The sequence below is a fragment of the Bubalus bubalis genome, chromosome 16, assembly GCF_019923935.1.
Source record: "Bubalus bubalis isolate 160015118507 breed Murrah chromosome 16, NDDB_SH_1, whole genome shotgun sequence".
Lineage (NCBI taxonomy): Eukaryota > Metazoa > Chordata > Mammalia > Artiodactyla > Bovidae > Bubalus > Bubalus bubalis.
In genome coordinates, this window is record NC_059172.1 from 25,800,725 (window position 1) to 25,823,998 (window position 23,274).

The window sequence follows — 23,274 nt, forward strand, 5'->3', positions numbered from 1 at the left end:
GCCCTGGAACTGTATGTAAATTGTCAGCTAGAACTGTGGCCAGTGTGGATGTCCCTATCAGGAAGCTCCCTTTGCTGATTTTGGGACTCAAGGGGTTACTTGGAAAGGTCCATAACAATCTTCTCTCACCCTCCGGGAGACCTACACTGAGTGTTCCGGCAATTTATGCCTGCATATGTCATCAAATAATAACCATTTTGCATAGAAATAGAGTTTCTTCACAGATTTATGAACAACCCCTTGGCCTCTTAAGATGACATGCACTAGGCTGAGACAAAATTTTTCAAACATATTTGATAAACCAGCTAAATTATGGGCCCGATAGGCTTGACTGCCCCAGATTGGTCGCGCTTGTGGCCGCTCTGGGGAAGCAGGTTGTTTCCTGGGGGCTGCCCTGCACCAGCCTCAGCTCTGCCTCTTCATTCTCCCGCATTGTGTTTTTATCCTGATTCCCTGGTGCTCTTTCCCATGAGTTACCTTCAGCCCATGAAGGAATGATCTCAACTATAGAATTTGTGACTGGAAAAAAGTTCTAACAAAACATGGAATTTTATTTTACAGACTAAGGAATTAAGATGAAGAAAGGCTAAGGGCTTGTCCAAAATCTCACAAGAACAGAGGAAGCACTGGAAACTAGTCACTCTGGGTGTAACAATGTTAAAATACATGGGGACGTTAGCTGCACTGAAATGAAATGGCTGAAATGTCATTTAAGTTTTATGCAGAGATTTTTAAGTGCAAGCATTTAAGGGGTGGTTCATGCACAGTCTGCAACCCATGTCATCCAAGAGTAAAGCAGCCACCTCCTAGATCTTGTTTTATTCAGAATGGTGCAGGACAACAAACAAGTATCCATATTTTGGAAGAGAAATTCACATGGTTGGCTTCTTCTCCTTCAAGTCACAGCTAAACCATCATCCATTCAGAGAACCCTTTCTGGCCTGGCCACTGAAACTCTCCCTGTGGTTCTGTATCATATTACCCTTTTATTTCCTTCATAGTACATATTGCATCCAGAAAATTAATTTACTTGCTTATTGTCTCTCCCTGCACTGCCACCCCCCGCATTGGAACATACAATCCTAGTCTCTCTTTTTACCATTGTGTTCCTGTTGCCTAATAAAGCATCTGGTTCGGAGAAGACACCCAGTACCTGAGTGGGTGAAGCCAAATCCAGATGGCAAATGGGCGGGGGAGAAACAAGATAGCTACAGACCTCTTGTGATCTATGTAGGTGACTGACGCAAGACCATGGAGGAGAACTTCTGGACAACGGGGCACAGCCCTAATGGAAGGTAAGCTGTGGAGAAAAGGTTAGACTGCAGAGGCTGGATTGTGGAGGATTAGACACAGCCAGGGGAGAGGGGGCGGGGAATGGGGGGGCCAGTCAGGAGCCCGGGAGTGGAGCTCTTCCTGAGTCAGAAGAGTAGGAGTTGCCTACGGAGGTGTTATGCAGCTTGATCTTTGTTTAGACTGAGAACAAAAATGTTTCTGAAACACCAAAATCCTTTTCTCAAATCTCTACGTTGCCACTACCTGGGCCCTCTCATCTCTGCCACCCTATGACGCCCCCATCCCCGGCATGAGTCCCCCATGACCAGGGGAGGAACTATGGCTCCTCAAGTGCGTCCAGCCATAATTCACTTCCCCCCGTGCCTTCTCCATCCAATGTCCTCTGCAGGAAGTAGAACCACGGCCTGATGATCACTTAGAAGAGCTATCAAGGGGAATCCTTAAAGGCAGCCTGCCAGAGTCTGGGAAAAGGAAATTTCAGGCCAGGCCACCAGGGAAGAAATTCACAGATGCTTTCCCCAAAAAGGACTTAAGGTTTTAAAAATGTCCTGAGGGCAGAAAGTACATCTACTGTGGTAGTTTTCTGCACCTCCTCCTCCCCAACAGACCTAAAGCTTCACATATTTTGCTGAGCCATAAACCTCAGCTTTGTCAGTATCCAAACCACGGAGCCCAAATGCTTGTGTTTTACCCCTCTCCAACGGCATGGTTCCCCACACCAGCTCCTAGAAGGATAAAATAAACCTGTGGCCAAATAGAGGGGTAACAATTTGCAAATAGCTGACGGCAAATGAGGTTCTGGAGTTGCTGCAAATATGTAGACAATCAGGCGCCTTGTGAATGTACAGAGGGAGCCACAGCACCTTAGTCAGATGGAAAGACTGAGGTTGGGACTAGCTCTGGAGCAAAAAATTACCTAGTTACTGGAGACGGTCAGCCTCTGAGGCTTTCCTGCCTACACTGGAAATGGCACTAATGTACCCCTGCACATCTTAAGAAACAGGGCTGACCTACAGTGAGGTCGGTCTCTGTGCTTCTCTCATTAACTGATTCCTGATGGTTTCTGCCAATCTTAAAGTGAAAATGACTGTTTTCTCCATTATATGAACTCATCCTATTTCTGAACTCTTTACTAAATTGAGTTTAATATTGGAGGTAGGCATGGTAGATTAACGCAGGTCAATAAAAGGGTATCTAACACTGGGAAGATCAAGGAAGCTTCCTGGACAAGTTGATACGTGAGCTGACTTTTATAGGATGTGTAATGCTGGTGAGACAGAGAAGAGGAGGAAGGGAGAGAAAGGTTTTCCATGTACAGAAACACAAGCAGTTGCTCAAGCACCAACCTACCTATTCATTTAGCTTCATCCAGCCCATAAACATTTACTGAGAAAGAAAGTGTTGCATAGTGGTTAAGAGTACTCACTCTGGATTTGGATCTGCCTGGTTTCCAGTCTCAGCTCTGATATTTCCTAGTTGTGCAACTTTTAACAAGTTCTTAATCTCCCTGTGATTCTACTTTCTCATCTACAAAATATGGATAATAATAGAACCTCCCTTCTGGGATTGTTGCACAGAATAAGGGAATGAATATGTGTAAAGTGTGTTACAGAAGTGTCTGCTATTATTCTTCTTGTTATTTAGTGCCAAATATTTGCTAGGTACTGGAAACAAAAAGATGAATAACAGGCATAACCTCTATCCTCATAGAACACATAGTTGTTTAGGAATATGTAGGTACAGTGAAGGGGGAAGTATGGAGTGCTAGAGAGCATTATATTAATAAACAGAGGCTAGATTAAGTCAAGGCATCAAACAACCCCCACATCTTAGTGGCTTATAAGATTAACCAAATGAGTACACTTCATATTGCTGCTAGATGGCTGGAGCTGTGCTCCAAATCTTCTCAATCAGGGACCCAGACTAACTAGAGTTAGGCAGTTGCCTTGAGAGAGAGAGAGGTGGGTATTGTGAATTACATACTGGCTCTTAAAAGTCTCTACCTGGGTGTGGCACACACTGTTTCTGCTTACATTTTGTTGGCCAGAGCAAGCCACATGATCACAACAAACTTCAAGGTTGAGGGAACATGCAATCCAACCATGTGCCCAAAAGGAGAAAAATGAGAACATCTGTGGATAGCCTTAATAATGGCCACCTAAGTTAGCATTACAGGGAGAGAAACTTCTTTGGGGAAGTAATATTTTAGCTGAGAGCTCACAGTCAAACAGGAATTAACCAGGCACAGGATGGAATGGGGTGATTCCAGGCATGGTTTGAGAAAACTAATTAGGCAGAGTTCAATAGTGAGGTGGCCAGAGAGAAGGCTGAGAGGCCAGATTGTATAGGACCTAGCACATTATATGTGGGATAAATTGAGTGAAAATCATCTCAAAGCAATATTCTATGCATGTTAAGTTGCTTCAGTCATGCCCAACTTTTTGTGACCCCATGGACACATGGGGAGCCCTGCCAGGGCTCCTCTGTCTATGGAATTTTCCAGGCAAGAATGCTATAATGGGTTGCCATACCCTTCTCCAGGGGATCTTCCTAACTCAAGGTTCAAACCCATGTGTCTTATGTCTCCTGAATTGGTAGGCTTGTTCTTTACCACTAGTGCCCCCTGTAAAGCCCTTTCTTGAAGCCAAGATGGCCACAAATATGTTTGAGAATTAGATTTGCATTTTAGAACATAGTTCTGTTTGTGATATGTACAATGGATTAAGATGACTAGACAGGAGGTCTAGATTAGGGGATACTGATTAAGAGAATCTTAATGTGATACAAAATGAACCCAGAAAGAAACACATGATTAAATGTAAATCTAAGGAGCATCTTAATAGAAGCAGAGCATCAAGGATGGTTCACCACTTTCTGATTTGGCAATCAGTAAGATGGTGATACCATTCACTGAAGAGAATATATAGGATGAAAGGCAAGATGAAGAGTTTAGCCTTAGAGAGATTATCCATTATAAGTTTCTAAGTTATCCAAGTAGAGATATGCATCTCAAATGCAGCTAATTTGTAGGTGTTGGAATCAGAAGGGAGGCCTGAGCAAGAAAAGTAGATAAAGGAGTCATCAGGATATGAAGGTTAACTGAAGACAGAGGTGTAATAATACTGTTCTGGAAAGAATGTGCAAATAAAAAGAGAAAGGCGTAGGATCCCTTAAAGAACATCAGTGTTTAAAGGGGAAGAAAGTCTCAGCAAGAAGACTTAGAGAGATGTCTGGAATGGGGCTTGGGGAATAGGAGAGAGTGGTACCAAGGAAGTAAAATGAACAGAATATTTCAGAGGGGGAGGATCATTAGTATGATGCTGCTGGAAGATTCAAACAAGAAAACAGCAAATGGGAAATTTCTGATAAGTAAATGCCAATTGGAAATTGGCAAGAAAGAGTTGCTGGGCCGTGTTGTCAAGAGCAGCACTAGTGTGGTGGTGAAGGTGGGAGGCAGATGACATAAAAAAGATAAGTAAACAGGAGAGAAGGAAATAGAGTCAGTGTGGCCAGTATTGCAGAAGCTTGGCTTTTATTGGGATGAAAGTTAAAAGAGATCTATTTTATGTTGCATGCTGTGCTAAGTCACTTCAGTCATGCTCTACCCTCTGCAACTCAATACACTGTAGCCCGCCAGGCTCCTCTGTCTCTGGGATTTTCCAGGCAAGAGTACTGGAGTGGGTTGCCATTTCCTTCTCCAGAGGGTCTTCCCAACCCAGGGATCAAACCCACATCTCTTGCGTTTTCTGCATTAGGAAGTGGGTTCTTTACCACTGCTGCTGCTGCTGCTGCTGCTAAGTCGCTTTAGTTGTGTCCGACTCTGTGCGACCCCCTAGACGGCAGCCCACCAGGCTCCGCTGTCCCTGAGATTCTCCACTAGTGCCACATAAATCTAGGACAGTTCTCCTGCCTTCCAGGAACTTAAAATCCAGTAGAAAAGAAAAGATATATCCACAGTGAGGAACAATAAGGCAATGAGACACTGAGTTAGACAGTCTGGAATTCAGAGAAACTAGTTCTCCTTGGTGATAGGGTCCTCAAGGAGAAGTCTCAAAGAGGAAGCTGTAATCTGGTCCCCAAAGAAAGAGTAGACCTTGAGGAGGAGAGGATATTCCTAGGAGGGGAAAGAACATAAGAACACAGACATGTGATAGCATTTGAGGAACAGAAAGTAGTCCAATCTCACTAGAGAAGAATAATATATTTAGAAAGGATCCACATTTCATGATTTTCAAAAGGTACCCTGGGGAGCCCTGAAGTTCCCACAGAGGGGTCCACAGGTAAATATTCTACATCTGGGGACGGTAAACTATGGACCACGGGTCATATCTGGCCTACTGGCTTTGTCTGTAAACCACATTTTATCAGAACACACGTGTTCCTTACATACTGTGTATAACTGCTTTCACAGTGCAATAGCAGAGTTGGGTAGTTGAGACCAAGACTGCATGATCCCTAAAATAAAAAAATAATTATTATCTGGCCCTTTCCAGAAGAATCTCATCAACTCCTGTTCTAGGTAATGGAGGTCTTTCTGTTCATATGCTGAAATCCTTTTCATTTATTTTCATCATTATTAGTAGAATCCTTTGCAAAATACTTTAGATGGTCCTTTCATAGACAAAAGATAACAGAGTTCTCTTTCTGGTTTCTGCACCATTTTACAAATAAAATTAAACAAATGCCTTATTTTCTTTTTTTCTAAGGAAAAATATGCTTGGTCTGTGCTGAGATGACTCCAGCATTGCTGTAAACTTAAACCACGACACAGGTTGCAGTACAGGACTGACTGCAGGGAAGCTCTTTGGTGCTCACCCATATCCAGTTTGCCTCTCCTCCTGGCACAAGGGAGGATTACACATGCCTGCCCCCACCACGCATGCTGACGGGGTTAGACATTTAGTTCTACTCAGTGGTAGATGTGTGTATGTGTCACTTTTGGACAAAACCACTTAATTGCCCAGAGGAAGGCCCACAGGGATAACTATGCTCTATCCCAGCCCTCGGTGATAATGTGCTGAGAGAGCCAAGTGTACAAATATGCAGTAGCCTACGTCAGTGAGACTCCATGTAGAGATCGGTAGCCTAAGACAGCTGCCCAGATCAGGAGCAGACCTTACGTAAGGAATCGTCTCTTTTAGTGTGAAGTTCCCGAGATTTTGGTCGTCTTTGTTACTGCAGGGTAACTTATCCGATCCAGACTAATGCAATGGCCTATGGAATGTTTGTGAGCAGAAGAATGCTTTCCTCCATGTTATAGCGCTCCAGACCCACGTACTTTAGAGCATTTCAATATTTGAAACTTTATATTTTCTCTCTTCAATACAAGGCTGTCATTTTAAGCCATTATCTGTATGTCCCACATTCACATTCACTTATAATTTGTTGCTCCTAATCTTCTGTAAGCTAATAAAACAGATATTTATAATCCCTATAATCATTTCTGAAGTAAAATGAATTGTCTCTGGGGGAAGTCCTGGAGGAAATTTGTGATCAAAATGTTTCAGTAGCACAGGCAGTTCCTCTGATATCCATTTTGATGATTCAGAGGTCTCTTTTCACCTCCTTCCTTTTTTTGAGTGATGTTCTAGATCAGAGAGGTTATCAACCAGTAATTTTTGGATAAGACATGAGTAGATTACCATATGTTTAACAAAACTTCATGGGATTGTTCTGCAAATTTCCAGATTTATCTTAGGTAGCTCTGATATATATATATATATTTTAATTATTTTTCTACGTCCTCACCTTACATATCTGGCGGGCTTCTCAAAATACTTATCACCCTCCCATAACACCTCTTTCAATAACATTTTCTATTATCCATGAATTCATCTATGGCAAAACTGTTGTCTTCTTTGATTCTTCCCTTATCATCCCACCAACAGACAATGGAGCATGAAGCCCTGTTGATTCTACCTCTAAAATATGCTTCAAAAGTCTCGGCTGACACACAAAGCCCTTCACAAGTCAGCTCCGTCTTACTTTTCAGGGACATGTGTCATTGTTCTGTTTTCATCTATTTTGGTAATAGCAACCAGATAGATTAGGAAATCTAACTTCCTCCTATCAGTACCACGAGCTTAATGGCACTCTCTATCAAGGGGCCCTCCTCTCTTCAAGCCAAGAGGTGTCTAAGTTGTTACAAATTAGATGCCATCTCACTAAACTCTGGTGTTTAAGGGAATTCACTGAAAATGATTCACCTCGTGAGGCTGTCTGGAGAGACCACCACGAGTGTCTGATGCCCCAGTTTCTGTTTAGAATCCTTGCTTTTCAGCATTTCCTATGATTCTGTGAGTAGCACTGTATGCTTCCAGTTAATTGTGTGTGTGCACACGTGTGTGTGTGTTGGGGATGGTGATGTTGTGTGTATGCTGGGCGTGAGTTCTTGCATCAGTTTCTGTTGCTTATAACCAGAGAATTCTAACTAGTACTCTACCTTTTAACATCCGCCCAAGGTTCTCCTCTAACAGCCTAGATTCCAGGACCTTAAGAAGTGGAGCAGTTTCTACAACATGCTACATATTTCCATTCCATTTTCAAGCTTTTGTCCTTAATTTTCCCCTTCCTATAATACCCTTTGTTCATTTCTGAAAAATTCCAATTCATACTTCAAGCATTAGCTTAAATATGGATGAAAGTATTTCTACTTCTAACGCTTCCCCAGCCCTAAAGGCAAAATTAAGTGTCCTTGTTTTTTAAATACTCAAATCAATTTATACATCTTTCTAATTTACAACATAGTATCATAGCTAGTGATTCACAAGTCCAGTTCTTCCAGGAGATGCTGAAATCCTCAAGAACACACAGGCAAAGTTCAACAACTATGTTGAATTGAATGAACTGAATCACATCCAAAGAGTTTTTTTTTTCAAAAGATGGTTCTCACTTTTTTGTTTATATGTCTTACAATTCCCAGTCCTCTTCTCTTTTAAAAAGTATATCCCATTAACACTTTATAGAGTTTAGAATTAATAACTGATGAGATGTAGAAAGTAAAAATAGTTGTCCCACTTCTCTTCCCTCTATGAGTCCCTGTCTCCCTTTTCCACTGACACATCACATTTCAATGCCATTTTTTGTTTCCTTCCAAGTTCCCTTTGCCTCTTTCTTTGCAGAAATATGCAATGACCCATTATGCAGTGAGTTATACTGTATAACAAACAGATTTCCCTCCTCTCCTGAGACCATGTGAATGAAGAAAAAACGTGAAATCCTTAATAAGGTTGCTCACGTGATTGAAGGCTAAGAATGTGATCCCTTAGGAAATTCTGGAGATGGATATAGTTGTGCTCTGCCTGGAAAAATCATTAGTGAATTATTCAATAAAAACAAAACATAAAGAAGAAAATGCTAGAGGTTCCTATCTACCTTCCTGAAAAGATTGATCCAAAGTCCCACTTTGTAATTGTTCAGATGAATTAACTTTAATCAGAGATGCAAAATGCTAATCAAAACAAGGGGGAGATAAATGGAATTGGTTTTCTCTTTGTATTATTTAATGGTGCCTCCCATCTCACCTGCTGCCTTTCCTGATGGACCAGAGTTAGTGAATGTTTCTTTGGTATTATATGTCCCCATTACTGAAGGAAAAAAAGGAAATCATCTTTCTCACTTACCCTCTTGAGTCTCTTCACCCTAACCCCTTTGCCTACACAAGGAATCCCAAATTTCATACTTTAGCTCACAAGATCCTCCATGATTTCATATGGCCCCTAACTAGCACCTTTCCCACTATCTCTACCATTCTACTCCAAAGCCAGTAACTTTTCCAGTTTATCCAAATACTTTGTTGACACTTGTATGTACATTCAAGCAAGCTATACCTTTTAACTGGGAAACCTATTCCCTTTTATCTAGCAGGAATATCCTATCTTTGTTCACTCAGCTGAAGATCTAGCCCCTCACTCCTCGGTAAACACATCTTCATGTTCTGTGATGTTCTGTGTTGTAAACACATCTTCATGTTCTGTAGGTTCGATCCCTGGGTCAGGAAGATCCCCTGGGGTAGGAAATGGCAACCCACTCCAGTATTCTTGCCTGGAAAATTCCATGGACAGAGGAGCCTGGCAGGCTACAGTCCATGAGGTCACAAAGAGCTGGACATGACTGAGTGACTGAGAACATGTTCTGTGTAATTTATCTTTTGATTTATTTTGTCTCTACTAGACTCTGAGCTCCTTGAGAGATCAAAGCATATACCAATCACAATTCCCAAAATATAATAAAAACTCTAACATTTGTTAGATGAATTAACCATTACCCATTTCCAAAATAAAGCCATGGAGAGTTGCTGTTGAGGGAGAAGTAAATGCCCAGTTTATTGTACACAGACAAGTCTTTGCTTCCTCCTCATTATGCTAAAGGAAACAAAAAGTTATTTCATAACACAGATCATCTGCCCCATGCTAGGCACCAAGATACAGAGATATAGTATCAGCTTTGAAAGTTCACACTTTTATAAGAAAGAAGCCTCAAACTGGTAAATGTAACAAAATAATAAAAGGGTTAAAATGTGCTTATTTAACATTTCTTATTATGGGAAGATAAATTAGTCACCTCTGAGGCCCACTGAAAAACACTTCAATGATACATAAATAAATGGGCTTCACAGTGCCAGAGAATTTCATTGGTCTTTGCTATGCCAGTTAGCAATCATGGTATCTGGAAATTAACACTAACCGAAAACAAAGGAAATTTCTCTATGCACACATAAGGGCATAAAGCAGCAAGTCTATAAAACCGTTATGGACACCGACAATAAATGACAAGGGATAAACATATACTTATCTCCAACTGGTTCTATTTAGGAGAAGAAGAAAAATGAGGTCAATGACTTCACTCAAAAAGCTATTCTAGGTTAAGCCTTTCTAACATGAGCATAGATAGAAATTGGTTATTTCAGCCCAGATTCCAACAGCTTTAAAGAGCTTTTCTCTTTAGAGGGTAACATTCATTTAAGGGATCTTTCAACCTATACAATTTCCCAATTCCTAAAATTGATCACAGGAGCAACTTGATTCCAAAAGAAGTTAGGACTTCAAAAATGATGGTAGGGTGAGAAATAAGAAATTACTACAAACTATTTTACTAGTCCTGAAATTAAATAATTTAATTAATTTTAATTCAATAATTAAAAGTAATACAGCACTGTGAAAACTGCATAAACTCTAGAGATATACCATTTTCAGTTCCAGCTTTATCTCTTCCTGGCTGTCACTTTGGGCTTGTGGGAATGTGGGTAAAATTTTTACCCCAGCAGACATTAGCTTCCTCATTTGTGGAACTGAGATTTTAAAAAACAGATTTCATAAAAGCTTGTGAATATTGAAAATTATAAGGGATTTAGCCTAGTATTTAACACATGCTTACATATCAAGTAATACTCACTGCATAAAAGTATACTGATTATTTAATTAAGGTTAATTTAAGTATTAATTACTGTTTTGAGTAGAGAATACCAAAGTGTATGGGAGACATTACTAATATTCCTGTGTTTAGTAAAGACACAGTAGAGGAGAATGTTAAGGATGAAGAGCTAAGATAAAGAACAAGACTGAATGGGAACAGGTTCAGAATAAAAGTAGGAGCATCTCCACAGCACTAGATCATTGGAAGAGGGCTTATAAATGTATCAGTTTGGCTAAAAAGTCCAGAACCCTAGGACTGCCTAAAAGAGTGAACTTCTGAACATTCCATGTGACTTTCCTTTCCACTAATGGACATCCTTTCTTCCTTCAATGATTAATCCTCAAAAAGTCTTGCATCTACAACAGTGTAAAAAAGGAATAGATTTTTCTATCCTCAGATGGTCATACAGATAGATGGAGTATCCCTCTGGATAGACGTAGGCTACATGTTGTTGTGAAGAGCATCAAAGAAGTAGCAAGAGCAGTCAACTTGTGGACTAAAGTGAGATAATATTTCAGGGTTTCTGTGTGGTAACACATTTTGTTCTGTCATAAAATAAACGACACAACAGTTCTAAGATGTGAACACATCACACCATGTACTCTCCAATTATGTCGACTTGAAAGAGATAACAGAATCTTCTCTTTGAGCAGTGATATGAAAAGTTCTGAATGATGGAGGGAAAAAAAGACTAGATTTATATTTCTCCAAAGACAGTTGGGAACTATAAGATACTGGACAAGTTTTTTTATATATAAATTTCAGTTAAATGAATAGGATAATAACTACTTCATGGAGTTATGGTACAGATTAAATAGCATAGTCATATAAATTATGTAACACAGCCCCCTGTGTGTGCATTCTAAGTCACTTCAGTTGTGTCTGACTCTTTGCGACCCCATGGACTGTAGCCCACCAGGCTCTGCTGTCCACGGGATTCTCCAGGCAAGAATGCTGGGTGGGTTGTCACGTCCTCCTCCAGGGGATGTTCCCAACACAGGCCCCTACTATACAGTAAATCCTCAATAAATGGTAGCTGTGGTTGTTAAGTGGGAGAAAAAAAGAAAGAAAACATGGTCACTTGTCCATTTCTGCATTTGGTACTAAAGGAATCCCACAGAAGATTGAAGATGAGGCTTCACAAAAATAAATAACGCCTACACCTGCACCAGTTTTGGTGAACCCCAGTGAAGCCAAAGGATGTAATAACAGCTTGTCTTATGAAATAATATCATACTTTATAAAGGTGTATTAAATGCAACTGACTAAATCTACCAGAGAATACTGGACTGAAGAAGTTTCACTGGGTACAGCTTTAAAACTCCCTCATTTTCCCCTGGGAGATGCACTCAGGTATCATAATGTTTTCTCTTTGCAGGATGAGATCTGGCCAGAAGTGCAAGGCCCTTATATTTCCAACAACAATTTGGAACTCCAGTATAACGGATGCATATATTTATAAAAACCGTCACCTGAAACTGACATCTGGGTCTGGATACAAATCCACATAGTGCTGCCAACCCACCTTACTTCATTATGTTCAGGTTATGTTTTAGGGCTTCCCTGGGGGCTCAAACAGTAAAGAATCTGCCTACAGTGCAGGAGACCCAGGTTTGATCCTAAGAAGGGCACAGTGTGGCAAGCCTGCCTGGTGAGGGCCTAACTGCCTCAACTCTGTGGGCAGTGGAGCCATTTGAGTTCTGCGGGACATCTAGCAGAAAGGAAACCCCAGACATGGGGGATCAGAGCACCTAACAGTCATGGGAACTTTGGGGGCTTCCCTAGTGGCTCAGATGGTAAAGAACTTGCCTGCTCTGCAGGAGACCTGAATTTGATCCCTGGGTTGGAAAGATCCCCTGGAGAAGGGGAGAATTCCATGGACAGAGGAGCCTAGTGGGCTACAGTCCATGGGGAAACAAAGAGTCAGACACAACTGAACGACTTTCACACACAAGTCAGGTAGCATCTACCAGCTTCAGTTTCCTTGCCTTCAGGTAGCATTTCCAGCTTCAGTTTCCTTGCTTCTCAAATGCAGATAAAAGTATTTTTCCTCATCAATCTTCCAGACTTCTTGTGTGGATCAAAATATAAATTGATAATTTGTGCAAGTTTGGTATAAACTACAAAGTAATAAGGATTATAATAATATAATCCATATTGTCATTATTTCCTCTTTAGGTGTTCCAAATATTGAAGAAAATACATTATCTTTCATTGAAAGAGGATCAGACAAAAGTAAGGATGAATCTGCTCATTTGGGTCACCTCTAAACACCTATCAAAGCCATTGGCATGTTGGGCTTACATTCCAGATGTTTGTTTTCAAAGGGGTAATAGTGTGTCCCTAGAAAGTCCCTATCAGAATCATAGGAATGACTTTGCCTCTTCACACTTCCCAGAAAATTTGTGAGTGCCAACATTTTCTCAATGTATTTCCTTTTTGATTAAGCCAGAGTGACTGGTTACTATAACTTGCAGCAAAGAACTGTAACTGATACACATGGTATAGTGGGAAGACCTTTGAGACCAGACAGAGATTAATTGAAATGCCAAACCCATCACTTACTAAACTTGGATAAGTACATAACCTCTTTGTGCCTCAGTCTCTAATCTGTAAAATGGGAATGAGAGTCTCCCTCACAGAGATTGTGATATCTGAGAATACTGAATACAGTGGTTGGCACCCAGAGGGGTTTAATATATTGCAATTGCCTTTATCTTCTTGATCAATGGTTTTTTACCTTTTAGGATCTCTCACACCTTTGAAAACCTAATAAGCATTGAGTTTCTGATCCAAAAATAATGTGCGTATACATATCTACACAACCTCTTTCATATAGTTTTAGAAATTCAGTGGATCCACTGAAGTCTAATAAGGGCCCACCAAAACCAAATAATAATTTGTATTGTAAGTGGTTGCTTATGACATATAGATACATATTTTCATTTTGCATGTTATATATCTGCTTTGTCTCTGAGCTCTTCTGCTACTGCTACTAACGTCAAGACTCAACAAATGCTTTTACTTTTATAAAAAAATAACTACTTAGAAGGGCTTTTACACTCATCATATCACATAATCTTCCAAAAAAATCCTGTGAAGTCTATGTTGTTATCTTATTCTACAGATTGGAAGAAAAAAACTTACTTTGTATTTCTCCATTATAAACACGACTCCTGAGTCTATAACCTGTTTGTTTTAGTCACCATTGTTTTGCCAACAATTTATATAGTACCTGGAGCATGGTAGCACCCAAGGTACTCGCTTGAAATAAATGAAGGGAAAATGTAAAAAGAGGATTCTTATTTCTAAGTAATAAGGTAACAATTTGAGGCTAAATAAGCACAAAGCCAAAACTCTATCAGAACTTCCTTGTGACCATAGCCCAGTGTTATCAGAAATATAATGAACTCTTAGTAAATGTTTCATTGATGGGTAGGTAGATAAATTGATGAATAAATAAAACCTTTGTAAAAAATGGAACCTGAACTTCAACAAAAAATTTGTTTATCTTGTTGTTGTTCAGTCGCTCAGTCATGCCCAACTCTTGGCGACCCCGAGGACTGCAGCATGCCAGGCTTCCCTGTCCTTCACCATCACCCAGAGCTTGCTCAAACTCATGTCCATTGAGTCAGTGATGCCATCCAAACATCCTGTCCTCTGTCATCCCCTTCTGTTTATCTATTACTGCCTAAAACTTAGTAACTTAAAGCAACCATTTTGTTTTGTTCTCAACTTTCTGGAACAAGAATTTGGGAAGGGTTCAGCTGGCTGGTTTATCTCTGAGCTCCATGGTAACAGAGGTGGGTGAATGGGGCTAGAACATCCATTTCCAAGCTAACTTCTTCACCCACTTGCCTGTGCCTTGGTAGAAAGTGGTTGCAATGAAGCTTCTCTTTCTCGCCATGGAGTCTCTTTACTTTGACTCTCTAGCAGGATTGTCAGACTTCTTAACACAGCAGCATAGGGCTCCAAGACGAAGAAGCAAAACCTACAGGCCACTAAAGCGCTATGTCTAGAATTGAAACAGCATCATTTATACTGGATTGTATTGGTCAAAGTAGTCACAGGCTGGCCTTTGGTTTAAGGGATGAGGAAATAGATCTCATGTGATTATGCAAAGAATAACAAAGAATGGGAAGCCACTGTTAATCTACTACAGTTTCCTTAGCCAAGACAGAAAGTTCACAAGCAATCAACTATGACATTGCTCTTGTTGCCACCTTCAATCAGGCTTTTGTCGTGGCATAATTTTCATTTCCCAATTATCAATAAATAATCCTATAAACCCTTAGCGTCAATGAAGCTTGGATGCATATCTGAACTAATTTTCATGCTTCAGTGAACATGTCTCAGGGGTAACATAGGAGTGTCTGTGTTCTAGTTATTTAAGGTAACTCAAACTTCTCCAATTCTGGTGGGATCAAGCAGCCCAAAATAACATTACAGCTCAAAATTTACTCTACAGTAGTGTCATTACAAATCAATCCTGCACTACCCACCTCCTAGGCATGCAAAAAAGTCAGCACTGCCACTTTCAGGATATTTTAGCATCTCAACAGGGAGTATGGCTAAGTAAGATCTAAAATAGCACAACGATCCCAGAAACTACATAGAAGAAAGAAAATACAAATAGCACAAACAAGCACAGGGCATCTCAGACAATCCCAAAGAGGCTAAAGTTTATTTTCAACACTAGGTTCTAGAGGCTTCATATTTTGAGGAGTTATACTTCTGATGGTTTTAATGCTTTCTTCTACAAATTCAAACTATTTCAACAAGCACAAGGATTATTATCTCACTGTGTCATGATCTTAATCTCTACCTATCATGGAAATTTACATAATACGTTATTTTCAATGACCCAGGACTTTTGCTCCCTATTAACTGATCAAAATAGAGGAACTGGTTGGTTTTGTCAAATGCAAAGGTGCACTTGAGTTATTTTTGGCTCACTGGAACTTTCAGTGTAATGGCTCAGTATACTGGGCAAGACAACATTTTACAAACATAAGATTTGCCACGCATGCTGTGCGCTTCGTCTCTCAGTCATGTTCAGCTCTTTGCAACCCCATAGACTGTAGCCTGCCAGGCTCCTCTGTCCATGGGGATTCTCCAGGTAAGAATACTGGAGTGGGTTGCCATGCCCTCCCTCCTCCAGGGGATCTTCCCAACCCAGGGACTGAACCCAGGTCTCCTGCATTGCAGGCAAATTCTTTACTGTCTGAGCCACCAGAGAAGCCCAAGACTTGCCATAACTAGGCCAATTTAGACACAAATGTGGAAAGCTTAGCATATGAGAGCAAAGGAGGGAACAAACAAGATGGGTTTAATAGAAACTATAGATATTAACCCCAGAGAAGGCATCTGGGAGAACTGTTTTGTTTCTGATGGGGCACAATGGTCCCAGCCTCAGTATCACAATCTTTCATTCCTAAAACATCCATTAGAATGCAAGATCCATGGAAAGCAAGATTTTGGTCTTCTGCTCTTTAATATATTCTAGACATTTAGAACAACACCTGGCATCTAATGAGCACTCAATAAATGTTTGCTCAATTTAACAAATGAAGCTCATGAGCATTGGCTGAAAAGGATCCAGGAGGCTAATTGAATGTGGGTGTACTTACTGGAGATGTATTTATGCAATAGAAACTCTTGTCTGTGGCATCAGAGAAAGGAACCTAGATACCTGCCAACACAGAGGCAAGTCTTGGGGCTCTTGCCCATTAGATAGTGGGTAATGAGGGTCTTCTTAGTGCTAAACAGAGTGACAAACCAGAGCTAAAAAGAGAGAATCCCTATTCTGTGCTGAAACTGAGGAAGGTGGACAAGTATAAGGCTATTGCATCCTACTATCACTTGGGCACTCAGATCTCAAGTCTGATGAACAGAAAGGGGTATGGGGGCAGAGTGGAGGAAACATCATACGATCTGAAGTGTGATAGCTGACATAAGTGCAAGATTTACTCTACTCAGAGGCAAAGATAATGTGAAGAACATCACAATTCACCCACTTTTTCTTTTAATTAACTCAGTAACTGGGGGCCATGCCATATCAACTTGAAGGGGTGGATCGACATAGGCATAAGAAAAAAGCAGAAACTGACATAATCTATCTTAACCCCTAGAGCAAGACATTCCACAGTCTCTCTCCTCCTGAGATATTTCTGAATCTGAAGAATTTTTCAACAAGAAAGCATATAATATCCAGTCTCTAAACTTTCTAATCCATTAAGAACTGATTTGAAAAATTATCCATGGTGACTTTTGCATCAGAATTTATAGTGTAAAACTAGAGGAGAAAAAAAAGAAAAAGAAAAACTCCAAATCCAAGCAGACCACAAGTTAATGAGATCTAACCATTGGTTTCTAAGGCACAAAAAGAAACCCCCTTAAACTATGAGATCTAGCCCTTGGTTTCTGTGGAACAACAAAAACCAATTCAAACAAGCAGAAAAACATAAAAACCCAAAACAAACAAACAACAACTCTGCAAAAAAAAAAAAAAAAGTCAAGGCCCACGCTTGTCTTATTCAATGCTTTACTACCAGCACTGCCAACAGTGATGAATTTAGAGTGAATAAAGGGAGCTTGGCCTTGCATATACAAAACACTATATTGGGCTGTCAGAAGTCCTGTTCACCAAGTGATTTGTGGGTAACAGCTGCTGTGTTCCCTCTTAGGAAGAAAATCTTTCTGCATGCCTGATCACCTGCTCTTTGCCAGCCTGCTGTCCTTTCCATGAGTGTGCCTTCCTTCCACTGCCTCTTATAACCTAATCTCACGAGAGAACTATTTCCCAGTTGAGCTCCAAATTAAGAAGAAAAGCATCAAACAGCCTAAGATGCTCAAAGTTGATCAAGGAAAAGAACAATATTAAACAGGAAGATATATGATAACACACATAAATAGAAAAGAATCAGAAAATATCCAAACAACATCAGAGGTGAGCAGTACAATTATAGGTGATTTAAATTGTTTTTCCTTTATAATTGTTTTATATGTTCCTCAAAGAACATATATTATTCTTATACTGAGAAAATATCATCAAATTGCAATATATATGTATAAGATCCCATTTTAATTTTCATAAAATGAGTATGCATGTGTGTGAATGTATGTATGCACATATGCTTGAATATGTAAAGAAAAATCTTGAATTTCAGACATCAAAACTAGAAATAGTTGACAGATTTTGGAAATATGATTAAGGGTAGAGGGGAAAAGGAGAGTAATTTTACTTCTTGTCTTTTAATTCTTTTCCAATGTTTGAAATTGTATTTTATAATAAACATGTATTGTTTTTAAATTAAAAAAAAAACAGAAATGATAATCTAAAGTGACCTGTTGTTAGTCAGGTCCATGGGAAATCCAATGATAAAATGAAATGTATTATTGCTATGATAATGTGTAGTTATTGACATGATAATATGTTATTATATCATTATTGCTATTGTAACACATTTGTATAGGTTAAGTTCCTTTTTTTATTCTTTAGGTTAAACTAAAGAAAACAAACCTAAGGGACAAGTGATAAAACACAGTTCTCTAAGCACAATGAAGAGCTTGTGATTTACATGTGAGTCCTTCCTAAAAGCAAGATGAGAAGAAAGCTTAAGACCTGCTCCTTGGGGAAGTTAGCTGAGGAACAGGGAAGACTTCACACAGTGGGAGCAAGTGGCACCAGTGTGGGTTAGCGAGAAGCACACTCAGAATCGCTTTCCCTGGAGGACTTTAAAAATAGGCTGGCGTGTCTGAGTGAGTGAAAATGTATTTCTGCAGATGGAACTTAGTGACCCCTCAAGGTCCCTTCCTGTTCTGTGACTCGGGCTTACAACCCTCACTCAGGCACAAGAGCTCGGCCTCACACAGAAGGCCTCACCTGCGCTCACTGGCCTCTTTATCTCCATGGGCTACAAATGCTCCCCACATCCTGCTATACCCACAGTCCTCAAACCCAGCTCCTAATAGCATCCTTGAGCAAAAAAAAAAAAAAAAAAAGTTGTTCAGAAGCAAATTCAAAACATGAGGTCTACAAAACCCAAGTTGAATGACATACAATCTTCAAAAATGTCAATATCATGCAAAACAAAGTAAGGCAGAGTCACATTCAGATTAAAGGAGACTAAAGGAAACGGAAACGAAACAAAATCAATGAAAAGGCAGCTGGTGATCTTGAATAGGATCATGTAACGGGATGGGGTGGAGTCGGGGAGAAGGAAGGCTATAAAAGACATTTCTGGGCCAATAGCTGAAGTCGGAATGTGTTGTAACATTGTTCAATTTCTTAGATTTGATAACGATACTATGAGTATGTAAGAGAAAAAAAAATCCTTGTTAGGAAATAGACACTAAAGTATTAAGGAGCAAAGATTAGATAGGTGGGCTTCCCAGGTGGCTCCGTGGGTAAAGAATCCTCCTATAATGCAGGAGACGCATGAAGTACAGGTCTGATCCCTGGGTCGGGAAGATCCCCTGGAGGAGGGCATGGCAACCCAGTCCGGTATTCTTGCTTGGATAATCCTATAGACAGTGGAGCCTGGAGGGCTACAGTCCATAGGGTCGCAGAGAGTCTGACACGACTCAGCAACTGAGTACAATGCACACATTAGATAAGTAGCTGGATAGGTAGACTTATAAATATATACACACACAGATGATAAGCAAATATGACAAAATGTTCAAAACTGGTGCATCTGAAAAAGGATCTATAGAAGTACTTCATACTAATCTTCCAACTTTTCTATAAATCAGAGGTTGTTTTTTTTCTCTTTTCTTTTTTTAATTTTTATTTATTTATTTTTTAATTTATTTATTTTAATTGGAGGCTAATTACTTTACAATATTGTATTGGTTTTGCCATACATCAACATGAATCTGCCACGGGTGTACACGTGTTCCCCATCCTAAACCCCCCTCCCACCTCCCTCTCTGTACCATCCCTCTGGGTCATCCCAATGCACCAGCCCCAAGCATCCTGTATCCTGCATCGAACCTGGACTGGCGATTCGTTTCACATATGATATTATACATGTTTCAATGCCATTCTCCCAAATCATCCCACCCTCTCCCTCTCCCACAGAGTCCAAAAGACTGTTTTATACATCTGTGTCATTTTTGCTGTCTTGCATACAGGGTTATCGTTACCATCTTTCTAAATTCCATATATATGCGTTAGTATACTGTATTGGTGTTTTTCTTTCTTTTTTTTTTTTTTTTCATTTTTTAATTTTTTTTTTAATTTTATTTTATTTTTAAACTTTACATAACTGTATTAGTTTTGCCAAATATCAAAATGAATCCGCCACAGGTATACATGTGTTCCCCATCCTGAACCCTCCTCCCTCCTCCCTCCCCATTCCATCCCTCTGGATCGTCCCAGTGCACCATGTATTGGTGTTTTTCTTTCTAGCTTACTTCACTCTGTATAATAGGCTCATTTCATCCACCTCATTTGAACTGATTAATGTATTCTTTTTAATGGCTGAGTAATACTCCATTGTGTATATGTACCACAGATTTCTTATCCAGTCATCTGCTGATGGACATCTAGGTTGCTTCCATGTCCTGGCTATTATAAACAGTGCTGCGATGAAGTTTTTAAAAGTGGGCTCTAAAGTTGCTGCCATGACTTCGGTGTTTCGCTACCAGGATTCCTGCCTCATCTATCCCTCACCATTAGAAACCATATCCATCTTGGCTAATCTTGAATCTGCTTCCCATCTGGTCCTGATTTCTGGAACTACCACAGTTCTCCCATTAGTTTGAATCCCCTGTTCACCTTTTCACATTTCTGACCCCACCCCTTCAGGATCAGGACTCAAGCCAGTTCCTCAGTTCCAGTGCCCAAGTGAAATCCCTGACTGACACTGCTTACTTCCTGACGTGGCAACTGTCTGCCTTGCCCTGAGCAAAGTTCTAGTTCTCTCTGGCTTGCTCATTCTTATTTTTTAAAAAAGGCAAACATAGTCTTTCTTATATTCATAGGCATTCAGTAAGCTACATGGGCAATGGCTTGCTCACAATTTATTGCCACTTTTCTGCTATGGTGGGACTCTTAACCTAGGAAAGGATGTAGCTTTGGTAGGAAGGACAGGAACTAACGTTTATGGGTGCCACCTTCACACTACGTGATTTATCTACACTATCTCATTTAACTTTCCCAACTTCTGCAAGGCACATTTTATTATCCATATTTTATAGATATTTTATGATCTACAAAATATTATCCATATCTTATAGAGAACATTGAGGCTCAAAGATCATAAGCACTGTGTCCAAACTCATGGCTACTAAGTGATTAAGCCATTAATCAAGCCCATACCTTTATGTTAACAAGGCTAACTGTCATCACCTACGTGACTTCACAGGGAACTCCCTGGTGGTCCAGTGGTTAGGACTCTGTGCTGCCACTGCTGGCAGCCTGGATTCCATCCCTGGTCAGGGAATTAAGAGCCTGAAAGCTGTGTGGTATGGCTAAAATAAATAAATAAATGACCTCACGACATGGCATCCCAATTCTATGGGCCTACAGGAGAGTGATCCTACCTGTAGATGAGATGATGCAGCGTGCTCAGTCATGTCTGACTCTTTCAGGCCCCTGTAGCCCTCCAGGCTTCTCTGTCCATGGGATTCTCCAGGCAAGAATACTGGAGTGGGTTACCATTTCCTCCTCCAGAGGATCTTACCCGACTCAGGGATCGAACCATGTCTCTTGCTTCTTCTGCAATGGCAGACGGATTCTTTACCACTGAGCCACCAGGGAAACCCAATATTACCTTGTTCTGACCTAGAATTAGTAATAGCAAATAAGCTCTGAACTAATTTACATAAACTATTTTGTTAAATTCTAGTAAATATAAGCCACTTTATATACTGATCTTTCATTTTTATCTCCTATAAAATTTTGACTAAAATTCAACATGTTTAGGAGAAAAGACCTTTCTTTAGTAGAAAGGTCTTAGTAGAAAAGACCCTACTGTTGGGACTATATACTGGTCCACCTTTTTTGAGAAACAACTTGTACTACAAGTAGAACATGTACTACAGCCTCAGAATGTCTGTAGCCTTTAACCTAGCCCTTCCTGGATATCTGTCCAGTATTGCAACTATGGAGGTTGGATTACTTTGTGTGCCAAGATGTTCCTTGCAGTGTTATTAGAGATAGTTAAGACAACAGCCTAAATGTCCAATGATAAAGGTATGGATAAGCAAATGATGGTGCACATCCCTGTAGAATAACAGTGTAGCCATTGAAAATTATTTTCATAAAATGTAGTGACATTTTAAAAGTTATAGCACTGAAAGCCATGCGACTTCATGAGACCATGAGGAGTACGTGCAGCTAGGGGAGAGGTAGAAGAGAGACAAACACTGTGCCTGTTCAGTTAGACATAAGGAGGACAACTGAGCGAAGGAGACAGAGAAGTAGCAGCCAGTCAGGTGAGAAGAATGATGAGAGGGTGCCTTTCCTCAATAGTGAAACCAAGGTGTGGGGTATTACAATGGAAATGATCAGTGGGGTCAAAGCTGCTGTTAGGTTAAGCAGTGACTGTCAGTGCATGTTAGAACTTGAGATTGCTGTCATTAATTCTGTCTTCCATTAGAAATCAGGATAGTGGTTGCCTAGAGTGGGGAAGGGAGGTCAGGAGAAGGATGTCAAGGAGCTTCCTGGGTGATGCAAATTTTTTACCTTTTAACTAGGGTGTGGGTCACACAGGTAGGAACACTTTTCGAAACTCATCAAACTGTACACCTAAGACTTGTGCATTTGAGTGTGTGCAAATTATACTTCAATAAAAAATAAATAAATTCTATTTTTTACCTTTCTGCATTTTCCAATATTACTTTAATGAACATTCATTACTTTTATAATAAAAAATAAACATTTAGGAACGAAGGTGGGATTACTGCATATGTCAAACTTCTTTGAATTGTAAAGGTAAGAATTAGCAGGATATTATTTTTCCCTCAACCAAAAGCCAATGTAAATAATAATTGAATAGTGTACATAATGAAAACTTTGCCATGGATTTCCCAGGGGACACTCACCTCTGCAAGTAAAACTCTAATTCTTATAGATAAAACAGGAAACATCTACTTCTTGACAGATCAAGACTGGACAGTTCCAACAACGAGTGATTTCTGTATCTTAAAAATGCAAAGCAATAAAAGCTAATATCAAAATATAGTTTTGTATCCTTGAGTAAGTCAGCTAAATTCTGTGTCCATATTTTCTCCAAAATGGTGCTAATGTCCGTATATGTCAATCTCATGGTCTCAAGTCAATTCCATAAATTAATGATCATGAAATTATTTGGAAATCATAAACAATTTTATGATTTTGATTTTTATAATATTAATATAATTTGAGGCCATGGGCAGTTCTATTTATCTCAATCATCTTTGAGATAGATTCCCTTTGGAGATAGACCTCAAAACTGCCTTCTTTCCTGAAAAAATAGTCCAGAGCAAATGCCCCAATAACTGAATCTGAAACATCACCTTTCAATGGTTAGTGAATATTTGTAGTACAATAAGAAGGCTCATATCTTCAGAAATTGT